This window comes from Bos taurus, chromosome 2, assembly GCF_002263795.3.
Source record: "Bos taurus isolate L1 Dominette 01449 registration number 42190680 breed Hereford chromosome 2, ARS-UCD2.0, whole genome shotgun sequence".
NCBI classification, from domain to species: domain Eukaryota; kingdom Metazoa; phylum Chordata; class Mammalia; order Artiodactyla; family Bovidae; genus Bos; species Bos taurus.
Genome location: NC_037329.1, coordinates 1,416,663 through 1,425,934, shown reverse-complemented (window position 1 = coordinate 1,425,934; position 9,272 = coordinate 1,416,663).

Below are 9,272 nucleotides of genomic sequence, written 5' to 3'. Positions count from 1 at the left end.
AAATAGTGATACACATAAACTTATTTACAAAACTGAAATAGACTCTCAGACATGGAAACCAAATTATGGTTAACAAAGGGGATAAAGGGCATGGGGAGACACATAAATTAGGAGCTGGGATTAACATATACACAGCACCATATATAAAATAGATAACCAACAGGGACCTACTGTACAGCACAGGAAATTATTCAATATTCTTGTAGGAAACTTTATTATTTTAAATGAAGACTAAGTATTTTTTTATTGATGTGCTGTTGATTTACAATGGTATGTTAGTTTCTGGAGTACAGCAAAGTGATTAAGTTATACATATATATATTCTTTTTCATTATGTTTTATTACAAGATATTCAATATTGTTCCCTGTACTACACCAATAGGACCTTGTTCTTTATGCATTCGATATATATATACTTTGCATCTGCTACTCCCAAAATCCCAGTCCACTCTCTGTCAACACCCCATCCTGCTTGGCAACCACAAGTTTGTTGTCTTTGTGAATCTGTTTCATACATAAGTCCGTCTATTCCATATTTCAGGTTCCACATTTAAGTGACATCATATGGTATTTCATTTCTCTTTCTGACTTACTTTGCTTATTGTGATTGTCTCTAGGTTCATCCATGTTGCTGAAAATGCCATTACTTTGTTCTTTTTTATGGTTGTACAGCTCTACCACATTGTCTTTGTCCATTCATTTGTTGATGGACATTTAGGTTGCTTCCATGTCTTGGCTATTAGAAACACTGCTGCTATGAACATAGGACATATATCTTTTTGAATTATACTCTTGTCTGGATATATGTACTGCAGTAGGACTGCTGGATCATATGGCAACACTATTTTTGTTTTTTAAAACTCATTTTTATTCATATACTTTGGCTGAGCTGTGCAGCATGCAGGATCTTTTCCCCAACCAAAGATCAAACCCATGCCCCCTGCAATGGAGGCATTGCAATAACTTTTAATGGAAATGTGAGAAAAAGAATGTGTATAAGCTCTAGATTGAGATTCTGAGGATTGAGAATCTTTTTACCATGATATGACTCTTCCAAAGTGGGATTGTGATGGAGACACAGCTCTGTGCATTAACTGACACAAAAATCAAAGAATTGTGTATTTAATGAGTGACTATATGGCATGTAAATTATACCTCAAGAAATCACCTGCAAAATAAAAGAGTATATTTCTTTAGCACATATCTACTAAATAGTGCTACTCCCAACTATTCTTTACCCAGGGGAATTAAAAACAGATATTTAGAAAAAAGATATGTGCATAAATATGCAAAAAACTATTCACAATACCCCACATTTCAACTAGCCCAAACACGTATTATTAAGATAATAGATGAGGATTTTGTGATATACTCTCACAATGAAAAGTTATTCAGCCCTAAAAACAGAAAGAACTGCTTTCTCAAATAAAACTATTTGAAAAAAACTATCTTGAAAAAAAAAAACAACCTTACTTGAAGCAAAAGACACAAACATCAAAGTGTACACTGTGATTTATTTCGTGTTTGTTAAGTTCAACTACTGCCAAACTGATCGATGTTTGGAAAAACTGAAATTGAGACAGCATGGCCTTAAAGTGGGTATATTTCAACTGAAATGTGACAGAGATGTCTTTTCTGTTCCAGTGGATATGATTGATATTTATGCTGATACATTGAACTTTTAGATACTGTAGAACTTATGATTTTTAAAGATTTGTGAAGCTATAAAGACTGACACATTTCACTATGTTGTAATTATATATTGATATAAGCACTGTAAGAAAAAGGTAAAGAAAAATTACCATTAGAAAACAACAGAATCACATTTTATTTACAAATCTCCCTGTGACCCCTACTTCCCCTAAATACTGTCCATTCCAGGATGCTGGTTGCTGGTTGGGTTCCAGGTGGAATGTTGGGTTTGCTGTGGCTGGTGGTCCCATGGTAACTGGGTACCTGTGGTGAGTGAGTGCCATGGAGAGGCTGCCATCCTCTGTGGAGCTTGGCTTTAGATGGTTCCTTGGGAAGCTGAGTGAGGTGGTGATGTTGCTGCTGCCAAACGGCCAGAGTTCACAGTTCACTTTCCAGAGCCTCCTGTGGGAGACAGTGGTGTATCTGCCTGTCATCAGCTTATTGGTGGGTCTCTTATTTACATTCAGACTTGTTCAGTCTGTTAGAAGTCGACTGTATGTAAGACACGAAAAGCAGCTCGCAGAAACACTGGCTGCACAGATTGATAAGAAATGCCAACTCACTGACAAGTACCGTGCTGCCAAAAATGAGTATGCAGAGATGGAGACATCTTTAGAGAATGCCAGGCTAGAGTGAATCAATAAATGAAAATTGAGGAAGGTCAACTTGATTTTGAGGCAGGAACTCAACTGTCTGGTTCAAGAACTGATCAAAGAGAGATTCATGCAGTCTAAACAAGAAGAGGAGATGGAGGAGATGCTAAAAGTGTCAAGTCCCTGGAAGAGGTGATGAGAACCACCAGATCCCAAGGCTTTTTCCAAACCAGCCAGGAGGCCAAGCACTGAGCCCTGATGGTCTCTTCCCTAGGAGTGGGCCTGGGTATCAACTGTGCTGTTCCCTACCCTCCTCTCAGGCTTCCCAACGTGCCGGGCTGCATTCACCCACCTCCATCACACTCCACAGGAGCTACACTCAGACCAGTGGATGCATGAGAGCCTCCTCCTTGGGCTGCAGTTCCTCAAACTTTATATGCTGAGCACAGTGGTGAGCTCTTTCATGGTTAACTTCTTTCATCTAAATATATTGGAATTCCTAGGACATGCCAAAATATGTGGGACTTTCTCCATTTACAGAATGCTTGGATTATCTCTTATTACAGTGAAATAAAAATACTTTATAGACTAATCTTTTACTCAGTTTGAATCCTCATTAAGTCACAATTCTTGATAGTTTTGGTTATCTATATCAATCTTATAGGATATATATATAATATATATAATATTTTCTGTGTAAATATTGCACCATAATGTGAAAATACATATAGTTCATCAATATTGACTTTTAGCTGGCAATATCAATACTTACAGAGCTAAATTCCCAACAGTTATAAGTTTAATTCAAAGGAGCTTGTCTGCCTTTTTGTTATTAAAAAATGATAATCCCTCTTTGAGAGGCTCTTATATAGATCACATAGACAGAAATTTCTATCACTTAATATTTATATTTCAATTTAACAATGGCTACATTTGAAAAATTAGATGGAGATTGTTTCCTTTCATTGCAAGAGGGTTAGTATGAGTTTTTGGAACAAGAAGAAATCCAGCTGGACAATCTGTGGGAATTGCCAGTTGCTACTCCTCATCCTTCCCTCCCCATCATGTACTTACTTGTCATTAGAAAGCTAGGGAATCCTCAAGGGTTTTTTCCTCACATAATTAAGTCCAAGCTCCATAATTAGCATCTTTATTCAAAAATGATGTCCTCTTATTAGACAATGAGCACAAACTGGTTTTTATCATGGTGTAAGGAAAGCAGCACATAACATTTTTATAATTAGAGGGAATCACATGAGTAAATGACAGAGCATCAAGATACGGTAATGGTAATTCCTCACAACTGATGGGAAAAAGTGTGCTTGGATTGAAGATTAATAAAAACCATAAAGAAAGTCCACGTCTTTTTATTGGGGGTAAGGTGGGAAGAGGAAGATTTTAGACATGAAAATTAAACTGAAGATATGGTTTGTGTTGGGATGTGATAGATTTTCTGAAGCAATATGAAGAGGGAAAGTGGAAGCAGTGGAATGGAGGGGTTGTCTTGGTAGAAGTAGTCCTGGAAGGCTGCTCCAAGGAAGGGCCACTTGAAATTTGAGGACACCTGGGTAGAAGCTTTGTAATCTGAAGGGACAGTTACAAGTGATACCTCTGAAAGAGGCAGGATCATGGTGGGTGTGAGGACCAGCCAAAATGCAGGGTGGCCAGAATGCAGTGAGGGGATGGCAGAAATGGGGGTAAAAGGCCACCAGGTGTCAGAAAATGGAGGGAGCTGACACCACAATAAAGAGTTTGATTTCCTTTTAAAGAACATTGGCTGCCATTTGGAAAAAGGCTTAACCCAATGGGATTCTGTGACAATGATCTGCAGCTGAGAACAGTGATGGCTGGACCAAGGGGAGAAATGAAGGGGAGATGGAGAGATAGAATCAGATCCAGGATAGATCCTATAGGCAGAGAACATGAGCTATGATGATGCCTGTGGTTCCTAGGGAAGAGAAGAGTTGGGATGAAGTCAATGGTTCCTACCTGAGCACCTGCATCAGAGATGGTGTTTTCTAGTGAAATGGAGCTGAAGGCAGAAGAGTGTAGTTGGATGGGAAATTGAGAGAAGATTGTTTAGAGGAGACTACACCAGGTCCCATGGCACCAGAGCAGAAATACCAGTGTAAAGAGTGATACAGGGCCTTTGGGGTTAGGAAGTGATTGCAGATGTAGCTATCAGTATGAAGGGTCATCAGGGAGTAAAGTTACTTTAACAGAGAATTAGTCCAAGGGCAAAGTTAAATTCATGGGGTGAACTATGTGGACCTGTTTGTGCTCAGAGGACAATTTGGGTTTCCAGGTCTCAACACCAAAACAAGTTTCTGCAATAGTGGTTTCCTTGATCCTGTGCCCACATGTTTGGGCTTCAGTTGTGCAGAATCCCCATCCTAGTCCCTTTTCACAGCATGGGAAGGGACATACCAGGTAGTCATAGAGCCCTGAGAGAAATGAGGAGTATGGTCTGAACCATCATACAGAGTTACGGTTCAGGAAGTGCTGCTCCTGTCTTTGCCCCTTGTCAAGTGAATCCAACCAGTGTTTGACCTTGAGACTCAGCCTGCAATTGGGTTTTGAACTCTGGTCTGCGTCTGTGTATCCTAACCCTCACGACCAGGTGATCTTTGGATGATAAGAGTTCTCACCTTCCCTTATGCTTCTGAGGGAAATTTCCAGCCCTATAAGCCTATGAACCATTAAATCCATTCCCTTCCACTTCCCAAGGCTGGAATTCCGTATTCTTTAGGCAGGAAGTCAGAACCCATGCGAGCCACATGAGTCTTCTAATTCTGCCAAGCAACTAGCCAGAAACATTCAGATGAGAAAAGAAATTAAAAGCATACGTTATTTGGATCTCAGTTAGTCCTCATGAGGACAAAATAAGGTAGTTTCTGCTATAACCTCGTATCATAGAGATATAAACTGAGATGAAGGAAAATTCAGTCATCATCCCTAGTTGACCACTCATGCAAGTCAAGGCCAGCTTGCAGGGCTCTAACATGAAGACCTTGCATGTGAATGTTAGTCACATGGGTCCCCTGGGAGCCAACAGACAAGGGAGCAGAGAGGGATTTTCTAAACTGCCCTGAATATATAGTTGACAATAAAACCATTTGTGCTGATGTGTGATGGGGGTATGCATGATGACGTATGTACTGAGAGTGTGTTTTCAGTGTGTACTGTAAGTCCAAGTGGTCCTGTTCAAATTCTCCAAGGTGAGTCAGGAGCTTTCTATTCCATGTAGGTACGTAGAGCTGAAAATGAGGGTAGCAAGTAAATTCAAAAAAATAGAAATCATTCCAAGCATTTTTTCTGACCACAATGCAGTAAGATTAGATCTCAATTACAGGAGAAAAACTATTAAAAATTCCAACATATGGAGGCTGAACAACACGCTGCTGAATAACCAACAAATCACAGAAGAAATCAAAAAAGAAATCAAAATTTGCATAGAAATGAATGAAAATGAAAACACAACAACCCAAAACCTGTGGGACACGGTAAAGGCAGTCCTAAGGGGAAAGTTCATAGCAATACAGGCACACCTCAAGAAACAAGAAAAAAGTCAAATAAATAACCTAACTCTACACCTAAAGCAACTAGAAAAGGAAGAAATGAAGAACCCCAGGGTTAGTAGAAGGAAAGAAATCTTAAAAATTAGAGCAGAAATAAATGCAAAAGAAACAAAAGAGACCATAGCAAAAATCAACAAAACCAAAAGCTGGTTCTTTGAAAGGATAAATAAAATTGACAAACCATTAGCCAGACTCATCAAGAAACAAAGGGAGAAAAATCAAATCAACAAAATTAGAAACGAAAATGGAGAGATCACAACAGACAACACAGAAATACAAAGGATCATAAGAGACTACTATCAACAATTATATGCCAATAAAATGGACAACGTGGAAGAAATGGACAAATTCTTAGAAAAGTACAACTTTCCAAAACTGGACCAGGAAGAAATAGAAAATCTTAACAGACCCATCACAAGCATGGAAATTGAAACTGTAATCAAAAATCTTCCAGCAAACAAAAGCCCCGGTCCAGACGGCTTCACAGCTGAATTCTACCAAAAATTTAGAGAAGAGCTAACACCTATCCTGCTCAAACTCTTCCAGAAAATTGCAGAGGAAGGTAAACTTCCAAACTCATTCTATGAGGCCACCATCACCCTAATACCAAAACCTGACAAAGATCCCACAAAAAAAGAAAACTACAGGCCAATATCACTGATGAACATAGATGCAAAAATCCTAAACAAAATTCTAGCAATCAGAATCCAACAACACATTAAAAAGATCATACACCATGACCAAGTGGGCTTTATCCCAGGGATGCAAGGATTCTTCAATATCCACAAATCAATCAATGTAATACACCACATTAACAAATTGAAAAATAAAAACCATATGATTATCTCAATAGACGCAGAGAAAGCCTTTGACAAAATGCAACATCCATTTATGATAAAAACTCTCCAGAAAGCAGGAATAGAAGGAACATACCTCAACATAATAAAAGCTATATATGACAAACCCACAGCAAACATTATCCTCAATGGTGAAAAATTGAAAACATTTCCCCTAAAGTCAGGAACAAGACAAGGGTGCCCACTCTCACCACTACTATTCAACATAGTTTTGGAAGTTTTGGCCACAGCAATCAGAGCAGAAAAAGAAATAAAAGGAATCCAAATTGGAAAAGAAGAAGTAAAACTCTCACTATTTGCAGATGACATGATCCTCTACATAGAAAACCCTAAAGAGTCCACCAGAAAATTACTAGAAATAATCAATGACTACAGTAAAGTTGCAGGATATAAAATCAACACACAGAAATCCCTTGCATTCCTATACACTAATAATGAGAAAACAGAAAGAGAAATTAAGGAAACAATTCCATTCACCATTGCAACGGAAAGAATAAAATACTTAGGAATATATCTACCTAAAGAAACTAAAGACCTATATATAGAAAACTATAAAACACTGGTGAAAGAAAATGAGGGTAGCAAGCCTCTTGGTGGAACTTTCTGGGTTGTTGTGAAACCACATACATATGCATATTATGTATCCATATATACCTAAATGTACATATGTACTCATACATACATATGTATAGTTGTAGTTGTACACCAGAGTGTTCAATGGATAGAATATATTCCCTACTTTCTAAAATACATTAATAGATAATTTATCATGTTTTCCTAAGAGGTTTTGGTTTTTTGTTTTTTTTTTTCTGTTCTTTAGGGGACCGCTCTGCAATTTTTTTTTATCATCTTTCATACTAGAACATGCCCTCCTCTGCTTATTCACATTTGTGTGCAGGGTAGGAATCAGCTGACTATGAACTCTACGTACCTGGGTGATAGCCTGGATCTATCAGTACTCCTCACTGTGTTAACTGATGGGAAGCATACAGAGCTGGAGGTTTTTGACCTGGTTGTCTCCAAATATCCATACAAGTGTTCTTTAATCTCCTGCCTGACAGGATTAAGCATGGGTGTCAGGATTCTGGAAGCTGATCAGGGAAAGAAGAGGTGGGATCCCATTTGAAATATGTGATTAAGGCTCTTGTTTTCAACAGGACAACTTCTCCCCCTACCACCTCACTTTTGCTCTTCATGATTTTCATGAGATTTAACCAATTGTTGTATTATAAAACTGACACATTTTAAAGCTGATTTTCCCAATGTAAACCTTTATATAGCTGTACTGTATTATACCTTTTCCTGTTGCTGGATATGCAATGTGTCTCCACTTTTGGAAGGAAATTTATAAGCTACTGTAAACATTCAGTCACACAATTTTGTGGACCTATTTTTTCCATTGGATAAAAACTGGAAAGCAAAATGGCTGGCTCATGAAAAAGCTGTGTGTTTAAATTAATTTTTTTATCACCAGTGTAAGAGCTTAAGTTATTCCATACCATTCTCAGTATTTGCTATTTTTTTCTTAGCCATTACAATGGATCTGATTGTTACTGTTATTTAGCATAAAAGTTGATATGTTTTGGTGGGGTTTACCTATATTTTCTAAAAGAAGATGTTACCCATTAATTCACCTACCTGGTCAGGTAAATCTCAGTGACGGATTTGTGTACCACATGCACATTGAAGCCCATAGTTGATATTTCATGGTTCTAGTGGGTGAGCCCAAAGCACCAGTAAAAATTGGTTGACTCTTTTTTGTTGCTGTTGTTGTCAGTCATTCAGTCGTGTCCGACTCTTCAATCCATGGACTGCAGCACGCCAGGCTTCCCTGTCCTTCACTATCTGCCAGAGTTTGCTCAGACTCATGCCCACTGAGTTGATGATGCCATCCAACCATCTCATCCTCTTTTCTCCTGACCTCAGTCTTTCCCAGCATCAGAGTCTTTTCCAATAAGTCGGCTCTTCACATCAGGTAGCCAAAGTATTGGAGCTTCAGCCTCAGCATCAGTCCTTTCAATGAATATTCAGGGTTGATTTCCTTTAGGATTGACTAGCTTGATTTTCTTGCTGTCCAAGGGACTTTCAAGAGTCTTCTCCAGCACCACAGTTTGAAAGCATTATTTCTTTGGCACTGAGCCTTCTTTACAGTCCAACTTCACATTTGTACATGAGCTGGAAAAACCTTGGCTTTGACTACATGGACCTTTGTTGCCAAAGTGATGTCTCTGCTTTTTAATACACTGTCTAGGTTTGTCATAGCTTTCCTACGGAGCAAGTGTGTTTTAATTTCATGGCTGCAGTCACCACCCACAGTGATTTTGGAGCCCAAGAAAATAAAGTCTGTCACTGTTTTCATTTTTTCCCCATCTATTTGCCATGAAGTGATGGGAACAGATGTCATGATATTCGTATTTTGAATGTTGAGTTTTAAGCCAGCTTTTTCAATGTCCTCTTTCACCCTTATCGATTCTTTCATTCTTCTTTGCTTTCTGCCAGTAGGGTGGTGTCATCTGCATATCTTAGGTTATTGATATTTCTCCAGGCATTCT